Source organism: Scyliorhinus torazame, chromosome 4 (genome assembly GCF_047496885.1).
Source record: "Scyliorhinus torazame isolate Kashiwa2021f chromosome 4, sScyTor2.1, whole genome shotgun sequence".
In the NCBI taxonomy this organism is placed as follows: Eukaryota; Metazoa; Chordata; class Chondrichthyes; order Carcharhiniformes; family Scyliorhinidae; genus Scyliorhinus; species Scyliorhinus torazame.
In genome coordinates this window covers 60,311,690-60,327,820 of record NC_092710.1, presented here as the reverse complement: position 1 = coordinate 60,327,820, position 16,131 = coordinate 60,311,690, and the positions used below count along the sequence as shown (strand labels likewise).

The 16,131-nt window shown below is 43.8% G+C and overlaps 7 non-coding genes across 7 annotated transcripts; all 7 read right to left on the bottom strand.

The window, feature by feature from the left end:
* Positions 1-1,103: 1,103 nt before the first annotated feature.
* Positions 1,104-1,185, bottom strand: trnas-aga (transfer RNA serine (anticodon AGA)). Its single transcript has one exon. It is a non-coding gene; the product is annotated as a tRNA-Ser (tRNA).
* A 1,906-nt stretch (positions 1,186-3,091) lies between these two features.
* trnas-aga (transfer RNA serine (anticodon AGA)) lies at positions 3,092-3,173 on the bottom strand. Its single transcript has one exon. It is a non-coding gene; the product is annotated as a tRNA-Ser (tRNA).
* Positions 3,174-5,050: 1,877 nt separating this feature from the next.
* Positions 5,051-5,132, bottom strand: trnas-aga (transfer RNA serine (anticodon AGA)). Its single transcript has one exon. It is a non-coding gene; the product is annotated as a tRNA-Ser (tRNA).
* A 1,908-nt stretch (positions 5,133-7,040) lies between these two features.
* trnas-aga (transfer RNA serine (anticodon AGA)) lies at positions 7,041-7,122 on the bottom strand. The gene has a single exon. It is a non-coding gene; the product is annotated as a tRNA-Ser (tRNA).
* Positions 7,123-10,983: 3,861 nt separating this feature from the next.
* On the bottom strand, positions 10,984-11,065 carry trnas-aga (transfer RNA serine (anticodon AGA)). Its single transcript has one exon. It is a non-coding gene; the product is annotated as a tRNA-Ser (tRNA).
* A 1,906-nt stretch (positions 11,066-12,971) lies between these two features.
* trnas-aga (transfer RNA serine (anticodon AGA)) lies at positions 12,972-13,053 on the bottom strand. The gene has a single exon. It is a non-coding gene; the product is annotated as a tRNA-Ser (tRNA).
* A 1,910-nt stretch (positions 13,054-14,963) lies between these two features.
* trnaf-aaa (transfer RNA phenylalanine (anticodon AAA)) lies at positions 14,964-15,045 on the bottom strand. Its single transcript has one exon. It is a non-coding gene; the product is annotated as a tRNA-Phe (tRNA).
* Positions 15,046-16,131: the final 1,086 nt, after the last annotated feature.

Sequence of the window (16,131 nt, the reverse complement as noted above, 5' to 3'; positions counted from 1 at the left end):
AAGATCAAACTTCACCTGCAACTCCTTCCTCCTCACTAAATGTGCCGCTTCCGTGTGCATCAGATATATTCCATCGCCCGCCAACATCTCCCTGATCCACGCTGCCATTCCTAACGCGCCTCGCAAACCACCTTTGTCTTGAATGAAATGACCTCCCCCCCTCACTACCGCCTTCCATACCTTCCAAACCACGGACGGCGAGACGTTCCCATTTTGGTTCATTTCCACATACTCCTCAATCACTTTCTCCTCTTAATGCAAAAAATTGGGTCTGCCATCAAACCCACAATGGCAAGTAATTGTTAACAATAAAGAAGAAACCTGAGTTCAATGGAAGGTAGATGGAGTTTGAAACTATGGTTATTTGAATTGCACCCGCAGACGTTCGCGACTTGAGAGTCCTCATTTGATCGCCACAAGGTTAAATTGGCAATGCTCGGTAAGCGAACCCGGATCTCGTGCATGGGAGACAGCCAACATTCCTGACTGACGGGTGAGTGAGGCTTATTTCTCTCCATGCTTGTTCCCTCTTAGTTTCTAGTATTTATTCAACCATCTACAATCAATTTGCGATATACACTATCCAAAAATCATTCACATTGTCTTAGTTTGGAGATAGCCATGATTTAGAGATGCCGGTGTTGGACTGTGGTGAGCACAGTACGATGTCTGACAACACCAGGTTAACGTCCAACAGGTATGTTTCGAACCACTAGCTTTTCTGCATTCACCATAGCCATTCCCTGGACAAAATCGAAAATTGGAATAGTTGCTCGCATGATTCAGGCTTTTACTTCTCCCCTCCCTAGTCAATAACGCTTGCCCATGGCCTAACTCGTCATCAGCAAGCTGAATGTACATCTCCGTTCACTAATTAATGGCATATGTTCCATTGTATAATTCTTATCCAGAAAGCGTTGTGAACTTTTCCAATCACTGAATAATAACACATGTTGAACTGTGTCCCGACTTTTCAAATAGAGCGCACTCTGTTGGGAAAAACAACTCGTCTTTTTGCAAAGTGTGGGATATCATTTCGCATCAGACACCATTCGTTCCAAAGAACGTGGTGAAACTTGAACCTGAATGCGTAAAAGAACATACGTAGTCGGCAGGGTTCGGACCTGCGCGGGGAGACCCCAATGGATTTCTAGTCCATCGCCTTAACCACTCGGCCACGACTACACGAGAGCAGATGCTGTTCGGTGATTTGACGCGGAAGGCATTTTTTTATTCGGTAGTAGCAGGCAGACACACATAATACAATTCTCAACATTATTGAGTTCGCAATAAATATTCTTTCATTCAGAACCTGACGAAATCCAAACCCGAGATGAGCCAATAGCTTTGTTAAGGTTGCTATAAGAAAGTTTTGATAGCACCGCTTTGTTGAATTAGGAAATGCCATTTGATTTGATTTAAAATCGCAATTTGCTGTTGGACTCTGTGCATTTTCTTTCATTATTTGTTGACAGAGCGATAATGCACCGACAGAAATCAAAATATAAACTGGATTTAGTGCTGGATTCTGAAAATGCAGGTCTTACCCTCAGGGTCCAGAAACAGATGTGTTCAAGCAAATCCATTAAAGTTCAACACACAAAAACAGAAACTTCAGTGAAAACTCAGCCGGTCTGGCATCATCAGTGGAGAGAGCAACGGAGTTAACGTTTCCACTCCGCATCAACTAAAGAGAGGATTTTACATTTATTATCAAATATCAGTTCGATACTCCCCTCGCTTCAGATCAAAAATGTCCAAATGTCACAAAAATATTCTGAACATTCTTCTAAATCCACGAACTAGTTCACATTCAGATGCAGAAATACTCCCTCCCACCTCCCTCGCTGCTGCCTGCCGATGGAAATGACCCGCCAGCAATCCAATGGCTTTCTCACCATATTCACAGCCAATCCCTTGCGGGCCTCCATTGCTGAACCGCCCTCCCTTTCGATAGAAGATCAAACTTCACCGGCAACTCCTTCCTCCTCACTACATGTCCCTCTTCCGTGTGCATCAGATATATTCCATCGCCCAGCCAACATCTCCCCGTCAACGCTGCCCTCCCTCCCGCGCCTCGCTACCTACCTTTGCCTTGAATGAAATTACCTCCCCTCACTCCCGCCTTCCATACCTTGCAAACCACGGACGGCGAGACGTTCCCATTTTGGTTCATTTCCACATACTCCTCAATCACTTTCCCCATCTTAATGCAAAAAATCAGGTCTGCAATCAAACCCACAATGGCAAGTCATTGTGAACAATAAAGAAGAAGCCTGAGTTCAATGGAAGGTAGGTGGAGTTTGAAACTATGGTTATTTGAATTGCACCCACGGACGTCTTTCGAGTCACAAAGCAACGTTCGCGACTTGAGAGTCCTCATTTGATCGCCCTAAGGTTAAATTGGCAATGCTCGGTAACAGAACCCGGATCCAGTGCTTGGGAGACAGCCAATATTCCTGACTGACGGGTGAGTGAGGATTATTTCTCTCCATGCTGGTCTTGACTTGTTCCCTCTTAATTTCTAGTATTTATTCAACCATCTACAATATATTTGCGATATACACTATCCAAAAAGCATTCACATTGTCTTAGTTTTGAGATAGCCATGATTTGGAGATGCCGGTGTTGGACTGTGGTGAGCACAGTAAGATGTCTTACAACACCTGGTTAATGTCCAACAGGTTTGTTTCGAAACACTGGCTTTTCTGCATTCACCATAGCCAATCCCTGGACAAAATTGAAAATTTGAATTGTTCCTCGCATGATTCAGGCATTTTACTTCTCCCCTCCCTGGTCAATAACGCTTGCCCATGGCCGAAGTCTTCATCAGCAAGCTGAATGTACACCTCCGTTCACTCATTAATAGCATATGTTCCATTGTAAAATTCTTATCCAGAAAGCGCTGTGTACTATTCCAATCACTGAATAATAACACATGTTGAATTGTGTCCCGACTTTTCAAATAGAGCGCACTCTGTTGGGAAAAACAAATCGTCTTTTTGCAAAGTGTGGGATACCATTTCGCATCAGACACCATTCGTTCCAAAGAACGTGGTGAAACTTGAACCTGAATGACAAAAAGGGAATACGTAATCGGCAGGGTTCGAACCTGAGCGGGGAGACCCCAATGGATTTCTACTCCATCGCCTTAACCACTCGGCCACGACTACATGAGCGCAAAAGCTGCTTCGGTGATTTGACGCGGAAGGTATTTTTTTATTCGGGAGGAGCAGGCAGACACACATAATACAATTCTGAACATTATTGTGTACATAATAAGTATTCTTTCATTCAGAACCTGACGAAAACCAAACCCGAGATGAGCCAATAGCTTTGTTAAGGTTGCTATAAGAATGTTTTGATAGCACCGCTTTGTTGAATTAGGAAATGCCATTTGATTTGATTTAAATTCGCAATTTGCTGTTGGACTCCGTGCATTTTCTTTCTGTATTTGTTGACAGGGCGATAATGCACCGACAGAAATCACAATACAAACTGGAGTTAGTGCTGGATTCTGAAAATGCAGGAATTATCCTCAGGGTCCAGAAACATCTGTGTTGAAGCAAATCCATTAGATTTCAACTCACAAAAACAGAAACTTCAGGGGAAATTCAGCCGGTCTGGCATCATCAGTGGAGAGAGAAACGGAGTTAACGTTTCCACTCCGCATCAACTAAAGGGAGGATTTTACATTTATTATCAAATATAAGTTCGATACTCCCCGCGCTTCAGATCCAAAATGCCCAAATGTCACAAAAATATTATCAACATTCTTCTAAATCCACGAACCAGTTCACATTCAGATGCAGAAATACTCCCTTCCACCTCCATCGCTGCTGCCTGCCGATGGAAATGACCAGCCAGCCATCCAATGGCTTGTTCACCATACTCATAGCCAATCCCTTGCGGGCCTCCATTGCTGAACAGCCCTCCCTTTCGATAGAAGATCAAACTTCACCTGCAACTCCTTCCTCCTCACTAAATGTGCCGCTTCCGTGTGCATCAGATATATTCCATCGCCCGCCAACATCGCCCTGATCCACGCTGCCATTCCTAACGCGCCTCGCTAACCACCTTTGTCTTGAATGAAATGACCTCCCCCCTCACTACCGCCTTCCATACCTTCCAAACCACGGACGGCGAGACGTTCCCATTTTGGTTCATTTCCACATACTCCTCAATCACTTTCTCCTCTTAATGCAAAAAATTGGGTCTGCCATCAAACCCACAATGGCAAGTAATTGTTAACAATAAAGAAGAAACCTGAGTTCAATGGAAGGTAGATGGAGTTTGAAACTATGGTTATTTGAATTGCACCCGCGGACGTTCGCGACTTGAGAGTCCTCATTTGATCGCCACAAGGTTAAATTGGCAATGCTCGGTAAGCGAACCCGGATCTCGTGCTTGGGAGACAGCCAACATTCCTGACTGACGGGTGAGTGAGGCTTATTTCTCTCCATGCTTGTTCCCTCTTAGTTTCTAGTATTTATTCAACCATCTACAATCAATTTGCGATATACACTATCCAAAAAGCATTCGCATTGTCTTAGTTTGGAGATAGCCATGATTTAGAGATGCCGGTGTTGGACTGTGGTGAGCACAGTACGATGTCTTACAACACCAGGTTAACGTCCAACAGGTATGTTTCGAAACACTAGCTTTTCTGCATTCACCATAGCCAATCCCTGGACAAAATCGAAAATTGGAATTGTTGCTCGCATGATTCAGGCATTTTACTTCTCCCCTCCCTGGTCAACAACGCTTGCCCATGGCCTAAGTCTTCATCAGAAAGCTGAATGTACATCTCCGATCACTAATTAACAGCATATGTTCCATTGTAAAATTCTTATCCAGATAGCGCTGTGTACTTTTCCAATCACTGAATAATAACACATGTTGAACTATGTCCCGACTTTTCAAATAGAGCGCACTCTGTTGGGAAAAAACAACTCGTCTTTTTGCAAAGTGTGGGATACCATTTCGCATCAGACACCATTCGTTCCAAAGAACATGGTGAAACTTGAACCTGAATGAGAAAAAGAACATACGTAGTCGGCAGGGTTCGAACCTCCGCGGGGACACCCCAATGGAATTCTAGTCCATCGCCTTAACCACTCGGCCACGACTACACGTGCTCAAAGGCTGCTTCGGTGTCATTTGACGCGGAAGGTATTTTTTTATTCGGGAGGAGTAGGCAGAAACACATCATTCAATTCTGAACATTATTGAGTTCACAATAAATATTCTTTCATTCAGAACCTGACGGAATCCAAACCCGAGATGAGCCAATAGCTATGTTAAGGTTGCTATAGGAAAGCTTTGATAGCACCACTTTGTTGAATTAGGAAATGTCATTTGATTTGATTTAAATTCGCAATTTGCTGTTGGACTCGGTGCATTTTCTTTCTGTATTTTTTGACAGGGCGATAATGCACCGAAAGAAATCACAATGCAAACTGGAGTTAGTGCTGGATTCTGAAAATGCAGGAATTATCCTCAGGGTCCAGAAACATATGGGTTAAAGCAAATCCATTAAATTTCAACACACAAAAAACAGAAACTTCAGGGAAAACTCAGCCGGTCTGGCATCATCAGTGGAGAGAGAAACGGAGTTAACGTTTCCACTTCGCATCAACTAAAGAGAGGATTTTACATTTATCATCAATTATCAGTTCGATACTCCCCTCGCTTCAGATCCAAAATGCCCAAATGTCACAAAAATATTCTGAACATTCTTCTAAATCCACGAACCAGTTCACATTCAGATGCAGAAATACTCCCTCCCACCTCCCTCGCTGCTGCCTGCCGATGGAAATGACCCGTCAGCAATCCAATGGCTTGCTCACCATACTCATAGCCAATCCCTTGCGCCCTCCATTGCTGAACCGCCCTCTCTTTCGATAGAAGATCAAACTTCACCTGCAACTCCTTCCTCCTCACTACATGTCCCGCTTCCGTGTGCATCAGATATATTCCACGCCCGCCAACATCTCCCCGATCAACGCTGCCCTCCATCCCGCGCCTCGCTACCTACCTTTGTCTTGAATGAAATGACCTCCCCTCACTCCCGCCTTCCATACCTTCCAAACCACGGACGGCGAGACGTTCCCATTTTGGTTCATTTCCAAATACTCCTCAATCACTTTACCCGTCTTAATGCAAAAAATCGGGTCTGCCATCAAACCCACAATGGCAAGTCATTGTTAACAATAAAGAAGAAGCCTGAGTTCAATGGAAGGTAGGTGGAGTTTGAAACTATGGTTATTTGAATTGCACCCACGGACGTCTTTAGAGTCACAAAGCAACGTTCGCGACTTGAGAGTTCTCATTTGATCGCCACAAGGTTAAATTGGCAATGCTCGGTAACAGAACCCGGATCCAGTGCTTGGGAGACAGCCAATATTCCCGACTGATGGGTGAGTGAGGATTATTTCTCTCCATGCTGGTCTTGACTTGTTCCCTCCTAATTTCTAGTATTTATTCAACCACCTACAATATATTTGCGATATACACTATCCAAAAAGCATTCGCATTGTCTTAGTTTGGAGATCGCCATGATTTGGAGATGCCGGTGTTGGACTGTGGTGAGCACAGTAAGATGTCTTACAACGCCAGGTTAACGTCCAACAGGTTTGTTTCGAAACAGTAGCCTTTCTACATTCACCATAGCCAATCCCTGGACAAAATTGAAAATTGGAATTGTTGTTCGCATGATTCAGGCATTTTACTTCTCCCCTCCCTGGTCAATAACGCTTGCCCATGGCCTAAGTCTTCATCAGCAAGCTGAATGTACATCTCCGTTCACTAATTAATAGCATATGTTCCATTGTCAAATTCTTATCCAGAAAGCGCTGTGTACTTTTCCAATCACTGAATAATAACACATGTTGAACTGTGTCCCGACTTTTCAAATACAGCGCACTCTGTTGGGAAAAACAACTCCTCTTTTTGCAAAGTGTGGGATACCATTTCGCATCAGATACCATTCGTTGCAAAGAACGTGGTGAAACTTGAACCTGAATGAGAAAATGAACATACGTAGTCTGCAGGTTTCGAACCTGCGCGGGGAAACCCCAATGGATTTCTAGTCCAACGCCTTAACCACTCGGCCACGACTACACGAGCGCCAAAGCTGTTTCGGTGATTTGACGCGGAAGGTATTATTTTATTCGAGAGGAGCAGGCAGACACACATCATACAATTCTGAACATTATTCAGTTAATAATAAATATTCTTCATTCAGAACCTGACGAAATCCAAACCCGAGATGAGCCAATAGCTTTGTTAAGGTTGCTATAGGAAAGCTTTGATAGCACCACTTTGTTGAATTAGGAAATGTCATTTGATTTGATTTAAATTCGCAACTTGCTGTTGGACTCTGTGCATTTTCTTTCTGTATTTGTTGACAGGGCGATAATGCACCGACAGAAATCACAATACAAACTGGAGTTAGTGCTGGATTCTGAAAATGCAGGAATTATCCTCAGGGTCCAGAAACATCTGGGTTAAAGCAAATCAATTAAATTTCAACACACAAAAACAGAAACTTCAGGGAAAACTCAGCCGGTCTGGCATCATCAGTGGAGAGAGAAACGGAGTTAACGTTTCCACTCCGCATCAACTAAAGAGAGGATTTTACATTTATTATCAAATATCAGTTCGATATTCCCCTCGCTTCAGATCCAAAATGCCCAAATGTCACAAAAATATTCTGAACATTCTTCTAAATCCACGAAGCAGTTCACATTCAGATGCAGAAATACTCCCTCCCACCTCCCTCGCTGCTGCCTGCCGATGGAAATGACCCGTCAGCAATCCAATGGCTTGCTCACCATACTCATAGCCAATCCCTTTCGGGCCTCCATTGCTGAACCGCCCTCCCTTTCGATAGAAGATCAAACTTCACCTGCAACTCCTTCCTCCTCACTACATGTCCCGCTTCCGTGTGCATCAGATATATTCCATCGCCCGCCAACATTTCCCCGATCCACGCTGCCCTTCCTAACGCGCCTCGCTAACCACCTTTGTCTTGAATGATATGACCTCCCCGCCTCACTACCGCCTTCCATACCTTCCAAACCACGGACGGCGAGACGTTCCCATTTTGGTTCATTTCCACATACTCCTCAATCACATTCTCCTCTTAATGCAAAAAATCGGGTCTGCCATCAAACCCACAATGGCAAGTAATTGTTAACAATAAAGAAGAAACCTGAGTGCAATGGAGGGTAGATGGAGTTTGAAACTATGGTTATTTGAATTGCAACCGCGGACGTCTTTACAGTCACAAAGCAAGTTCGCGACTTGAGAGTCCTCATTTGATCGCCACAAGGTTAAATTGGCAATGCTCGGTAAGCGACCCCGGATATTGTGCTTGAGAGACAGCCAACATTACTGACTGACGGGTGAGTGAGGATTATTTCTCTCCATGCTGGTCTTGACTTGTTCCCTCTTAGTTTCTAGTATTTATTCAACCATCTACAATCAATTTGCGATATACACTATCCAAAAAGCATTCGCATTGTCTTAGTTTGGAGATAGCCATGATTTAGAGATGCCGGTGTTGGACTGTGGTGAGCACAGTACGATGCCTTACAACACCAGGTTAACGTCCAACAGGTATGTTTCGAAAGACTAGCTTTTCTGCATTCACCATAGCCAATCCCTGGACAAAATCGAAAATTGGAATTGTTGCTCGCATGATTCAGGCATTTTACTTCTCCCCTCCCTGGTCAACAACGCTTGCCCATGGCCTAAGTCTTCATCAGAAAGCTGAATGTACATCTCCGTTCACTAATTAATAGCATATGTTCCATTGTAAAATTCTTATCCAGATAGCGCTGTGTACCTTTCCAATCACTGAATAATAACACATGTTGAACTGTGTCCCGACTTTTCAAATAGAGCGCACTCTGTTGGAAAAAAAAACTCGTCTTTTTGCAAAGTGTGGGATACCATTTCGCATCAGACACCATTCGTTCCAAAGAACATGGTGAAACATGAACCTGAATGCGAAAAAGAACATACGTAGTCGGCAGGGTTCGAACCTGCGCGGGGAGACCCCAATAGATTTCTAGTCGATCGTCTTAACCGTCATTTGACGCGGTAGGTATTTTTTTATTCGGTAGGAGTAGGCAGAAAGACATCATTCAATTCTGAACATTATTGAGTTCACAATAAATATTCTTTCATTCAGAACCTGACGAAATCCAAACCCGAGATGAGCCAATAGCTTTGTTAAGGTTGCTATCGGAAAGCTTTGATAGCACCACTTTGTTGAATTAGGAAATGTCATTTGATTTGATTTAAATTCGCAATTTGCTGTTCGGCTCTGTGCATTTTCTTTCTGTATTTGTTGACAGGGCGAGAATGCACCGACAGAAATCACAATACAAACTGGAGTTAGTGCTGGATTCTGAAAATCCAGGAATTATCCTCAGGGTCCAGAAACATCTGGGTTAAAGCAAATCCATTAAATTTCAACACACAAAAACAGAAACTTCAGGGAAAACGCAGCCGGTCTGGCATCACCAGTGGAGAGAGAAATGCAGTTAACGTTTCCACACCGCATCAACTAAAGAGTGGATTTTACATTTATTATCAAATATCAGTTCGATACTCCCCTCGCTTCAGATCCAAAATGCGCAAATGTCACAAAAATATTCTGAACATTCTTCTAAATCCACGAACCAGTTCACATTCAGATGCAGAAATACTCCCTCCCACCTCCCTCGATGCTGCCTGCCGATGGAAATGACCCTCCAGCAATCCAATGGCTTTCTCACCATATTCATAGCCAATCCCTTGCGGGCCTCCATTGCTGAACCGCCCTCTCTTCCGATAGAAGATCAAACTTCACCGACATCTCCTTCCTCCTCACTACATGTCCCTCTTCCGTGTGCATCGGATATATTCCATCGCCCGCCAACATCTCCCCGATCAACGCTGCCCTCCCTCCCGCGCCTCGCTACCTACCTTTGTCTTGAATGAAATGACCTCCCCCCCTCACTACCGCCTTCCATACCTTCCAAACCACGGACGGCGAGACGTTCCCATTTTAGTTCATTTCCACATACTCCTCAATCACTTTCCCCATCTTAATGCTAAAAATCGGGTCTGCCATCAAACCCACAATGGCAAGTCATTGTTAACAATAAAGAAGAAGCCTGAGTTCAATGAAGGTAGGTGGAGTTTGAAACTATGGTTATTTGAATTGCACCCACGGACGTCTTTAGAGTCACAAAGCAATGTTCGCGACTTGAGAGTTCTCATTTGATCGCCCTAAGGTTAAATTGGCAATGCTCGGTAACAGAACCCGGATCCAGTGCTTGGGAGACAGCCAATATTCCTGACTGACGGGTGAGTGAGGATTATTTCTCTCCATGCTGGTCTTGACTTGTTCCCTCTTAATTTCTAGTATTTATTCAAGCACCTACAATATATTTGCGATATACACTATCCAAAAAGCATTCACATTGTCTTAGTTTGGAGATAGCCATGATTTAGAGTTGCCGGTGTTGGACTGTGGTGAGCACAGTAAGATGTCTTACAACACCAGGTTAACGTCCAACAGGTTTGTTTCGAAACACTTGCCTTTCTACATTCACCATAGCCAATCCCTGGACAAAATTGAAAATTGGAATTGTTGTTCGCATGATTCAGGCATTTTACTTCTCCCCTCCCTGGTCAACAACGCTTGCCCATGGCCTAAGTCTTCATCAGCAAGCTGAATGTACATCTCCGTTCGCTCATTAAAAGCATATGTTCCATTGTAAAATTCTTATCCAGATAGCGCTGTGTACTTTTCCAATGACTGAATAATAACACACGTTGAACTGTGTCCCGACTTTTCAAATAGAGCGCACTCTGTTGGGAAAAACAACTCTTCTTTTTGCAAAGTGCGTGATACCATTTCGTATCAGACACCATTCGTTCCAAAGAACGTGGTGAAACTTGAACCTGAATGAGAAATAGAACAGACGTAGTCGGCAGGGTTCGAACCTGCGCGGGGAGACCCCAATGGATTTCTAGTCCATCGCCTTAACCACTCGGCCACGACTACATGAGCGCAAAAGCTGCTTCGGTGATTTGACGCGGAAGGCATTTTTTTATTCGGTAGTAGCAGGCAGACACACATAATACAATTCTGAACATTATTGTGTTCATAATAAGTATTCTTTCATTCAGAACCTGACGAAATCCAAACCCGAGATGAGCCAATAGCTTTGTTAAGGTTGCTATAGGAAAGTTTTGATAGCACCGCTTTGTTGAATTAGGAAATGCCATTTGATTTGATTTAAATTCGCAATTTGCTGTTGGACTCTGTGCATGTTCTTTCTGTATTTGCTGACAGGGCGATAATGCACCGACAGAAATCACAATACAAACTGGAGTTAGTGCTGGATTCTGAAAATGCAGGAATTATCCTCAGGGTCCAGAAACATATGGGTTAAAGCAAATCCATTAAATTTCAACACACAAAAACAGAAACTTCAGGGAAAACTCAGCCGGTCTGGCATCATCAGTGGAGAGAGAAACGGAGTTAACGTTTCCACTCCGCATCAACTAAAGAGAGGATTTTACATTTATTGTCAAATATCAGTTCGATACTCCCCTCGCTTCAGATCCAAAATGCCCAAATGTCACAAAAATATTCTGAACATTCTTCTAAATCCACGAACCAGTTCACATTCAGATGCAGAAATACTCCCTCCCACCTCCCTCGCTGCTGCCTGCCGATGGAAATGACCCGTCAGCAATTCAATGGCTTGCTCACCATACTCATAGCCAATCCCTTTCGGGCCTCCATTGCTGAACCGCCCTCTCTTCCGATAGAAGATCAAACTTCACCGGCAACTCCTTCCTCCTCACTACATGTCCCTCTTCCGTGTGCATCAGATATATTCCATCGCCCGCCAACATCTCCCCGATCAACGCTGCCCTTCCTAACGCGCCTCGCTAACTACCTTTGTCTTGAATGAAATGACCTCCCCTCACTCCCGCCTTCCATACCTTCCAAACCACGGACGGCGAGACGTTCCCATTTTGGTTCATTTCCACATACTCCTCAATCACTTTCTCCTCTTAATGCAACAAATCGGGTCTGCCATCAAACCCACAATGGCAAGTCATTGTTAACAATAAAGAAGAAGCCTGAGTTCAATGGAAGGTAGGTGGAGTTTGAAACTATGGTTATTTGAATTGCACCCACGGACGTCTTTAGAGTCACAAAGCAACGTTCGCGACTTGAGAGTCCTCATTTGATCGCCCTAAGGTTAAATTGGCAATGCTCGGCAACAGAACCCGGATCCAGTGCTTGGGAGACAGCCAATATTCCTGACTGACGGGTGAGTGAGGATTATTTCTCTCCATGCTGGTCTTGACTTGTTCCCTCTTAATTTCTAGTATTTATTCAACCATCTACAATATATTTGCGATATACACTATCCAAAAAGCATTCACATTGTCTTAGTTTGGAGATAGCCATGATTTGGAGTTGCCGCTGTTGGACTGTGGTGAGCACAGTACGATGTCTTACAACACCAGGTTAACGTCCAACAGGTTTGTTTCGAAACGCTAGCTTTTCTACATTCACGATAGCCAATCCCTGGACAAAATTGAAAATTGGAATTGTTGCTCGCATGATTCAGGCATTTTACTTCTCCCCTCCCTGGTCAATGACGCTTGCCCATGTCCTAAGTCTTCATCAGCAAGCTGAAAGTACATCTCCGTTCACTAATTAATAGCATATGTTCCATTGTCAAATTCTTATCCAGAAAGCGCTGTGTACTTTTCCAATCACTGAATAATAACACATGTTGAAATGTGTCCCGACTTTTCAAATAGAGCGCCCTCTTTTGGGAAAAACAACTCGTCTTTTTGCAAAGTGTGGGATACCATTTCGCATCAGACACCATTCGTTCCAAAGAACGTGGTGAAACTTGGACCTGAATGAGAAAAAGAACATACGTAGTTGGCAGGGTTCGAACCCGGGCGGTGAAACCCCAATGGATTTCTAGTCCACCGCCTTAACCACTCGGCCACGACTACACGAGCGCCAAAGCTGTTTCGGTGATTTGACGCGGAAGGTATTTTTTAATTCGGTAGTAGCAGGCAGAAACACATTCTACAATTCTGAATATTATTGAGTTCATAATAAATATTCTTTCATTCAGAACCTGACGAAATCCAAACCCGAGACGAGTCAACAGCTTTGTTAAGGTTGCTATAGGAAAGTTTTGATAGCACCGCTTTGTTGAATTAGGAAATGCCATTTGATTTGATTTAAATTCGCAATTTGCTGTTGGGCTCTGTGCATTTTCTTTCTGTATTTGTTGACAGGGCGATAATGCACCGACAGAAATCAAAATACAAACTGGAGTTAGTGCTGGATTCTGAAAATGCAGGAATTATCCTCAGGGTCCAGAAACATATGGGTTAAAGCAAATCCATTAAATTTCAACACACAAAAACAGAAACTTCAGGGAAAACTCAGCCGGTCTGGCATCATCAGTGGAGAGAGAAACGGAGTTAACGTTTCCACTCCGCATCAACTAAAGGGAGGATTTTACATTTATTATCAGATATAAGTTCGATACTCCCCTCGCTTCAGATCCAAAGTGCCCAAATGTCACAAAAATGTTCTGCACATTCTTCTAAATCCACGAACCAGTTCACATTCAGATGCAGAAATACTCCCTCCCACCTCCCTCGATGCTGCCTGCCGATGGAAATGACCCTCCAGCAATCCAATGGCTTTCTCACCATATTCATAGCCAATCCCTTGCGGGCCTCCATTGCTGAACCGCCCTCTCTTCCGATAGAAGATCAAACTTCACCGGCAACTCATTCCTCCTCACTACATGTCCCTCTTCCGTGTGCATCAGATATATTCCATCGCCCGCCAACATCTCCCCGATCAACGCTGCCCTCCCTCCCGCGCCTCGCTACCTACCTTTGTCTTGAATGAAATGACCTCCCCCCCTCACTACCGCCTTCCATACCTTCCAAACCACGGACGGCGAGACGTTCCCATTTTGGTTCATTTCCACATACTCCTCAATCACTTTCCCCATCTTAATGCAAAAAATCGGGTCTGCCATCAAACCCACAATGGCAAGTCATTGTTAACAATAAAGAAGAAGCCTGAGTTCAATGGAAGGGAGGTGGAGTTTGAAACTATGGTTATTTGAATTGCACCCACGGACGTCTTTAGAGTCACAAAGCAATGTTCGCGACTTGAGAGTTCTCATTTGATCGCCCTAAGGTTAAATTGGCAATGCTCGGTAACAGAACCCGGATCCAGTGCTTGGGAGACAGCCAATATTCCTGACTGACGGGTGAGTGAGGATTATTTCTCTCCATGCTGGTCTTGACTTGTTCCCTCTTAATTTCTAGTATTTATTCAAGCACCTACAATATATTTGCGATATACACTATCCAAAAAGCATTCACATTATCTTAGTTTGGAGATAGCCATGATTTAGAGTTGCCGGTGTTGGACTGTGGTGAGCACAGTAAGATGTCTTACAACACCAGGTTAACGTCCAACAGGTTTGTTTCGAAACACTTGCCTTTCTACATTCACCATAGCCAATCCCTGGACAAAATTGAAAATTGGAATTGTTGTTCGCATGATTCAGGCATTTTACTTCTCCCCTCCCTGGTCAACAACGCTTGCCCATGGCCTAAGTCTTCATCAGCAAGCTGAATGTACATCTCCGTTCGCTCATTAAAAGCATATGTTCCATTGTAAAATTCTTATCCAGATAGCGCTGTGTACTTTTCCAATGACTGAATAATAACACACGTTGAACTGTGTCCCGACTTTTCAAATAGAGCGCACTCTGTTGGGAAAAAAAACTCTTCTTTTTGCAAAGTGCGTGATACCATTTCGTATCAGACACCATTCGTTCCAAAGAACGTGGTGAAACTTGAACCTGAATGAGAAAAAGAACATACGTAGTCGGCAGGGTTCGAACCTGCGCGGGGAGACCCCAATGGATTTTTATTCCATCGCCTTAACCACTCGGCCACGACTAGATGAGCGCAAAAGCTGCTTCGGTGATTTGACGCGGAAGGTATTTTTTTATTCGGTCGGAGCAGGCAGACACACATAATACAATTCTGAACATTATTGTGTTCATAATAAGTATTCTTTCATTCAGAACCTGACGAAATCCAAACCCGAGATGAGCCAATAGCTTTGTTAAGGTTGCTATAGGAAAGTTTTGATAGCACCGCTTTGTTGAATTAGGAAATGCCATTTGATTTGATTTAAATTCGCAATTTGCTGTTGGACTCTGTGCATGTTCTTTCTGTATTTGCTGACAGGGCGATAATGCACCGACAGAAATCACACTACAAACTGGAGTTAGTGCTGGATTCTGAAAATGCAGGAATTATCCTCAGGGTCCAGAAACATATGGGTTAAAGCAAATCCATTAAATTTCAACACACAAAAACAGAAACTTCAGGGAAAACTCAGCCGGTCTGGCATCATCAGTGGAGAGAGAAACGGAGTTAACGTTTCCACTCCGCATCAACTAAAGAGAGGATTTTACATTTATTGTCAAATATCAGTTCGATACTCCCCTCGCTTCAGATCCAAAATGCCCAAATGTCACAAAAATATTCTGAACATTCTTCTAAATCCACGAACCAGTTCACATTCAGATGCAGAAATACTCCCTCCCACCTCCCTCGCTGCTGCCTGCCGATGGAAATGACCCGTCAGCAATTCAATGGCTTGCTCACCATACTCATAGCCAATCCCTTTCGGGCCTCCATTGCTGAACCGCCCTCTCTTCCGATAGAAGATCAAACTTCACCGGCAACTCATTCCTCCTCACTACATGTCCCTCTTCCGTGTGCATCAGATATATTCCATCGCCCGCCAAAATCTCCCCGATCAACGCTGCCCTTCCTAACGCGCCTCGCTAACTACCTTTGTCTTGAATGAAATGACCTCCCCTCACTCCCGCCTTCCATACCTTCCAAACCACGGACGGCGAGACGTTCCCATTTTGGTTCATTTCCACATACTCCTCAATCACTTTCTCCTCTTAATGCAACAAATCGGGTCTGCCATCAAACCCACAATGGCAAGTCATTGTTAACAATAAAGAA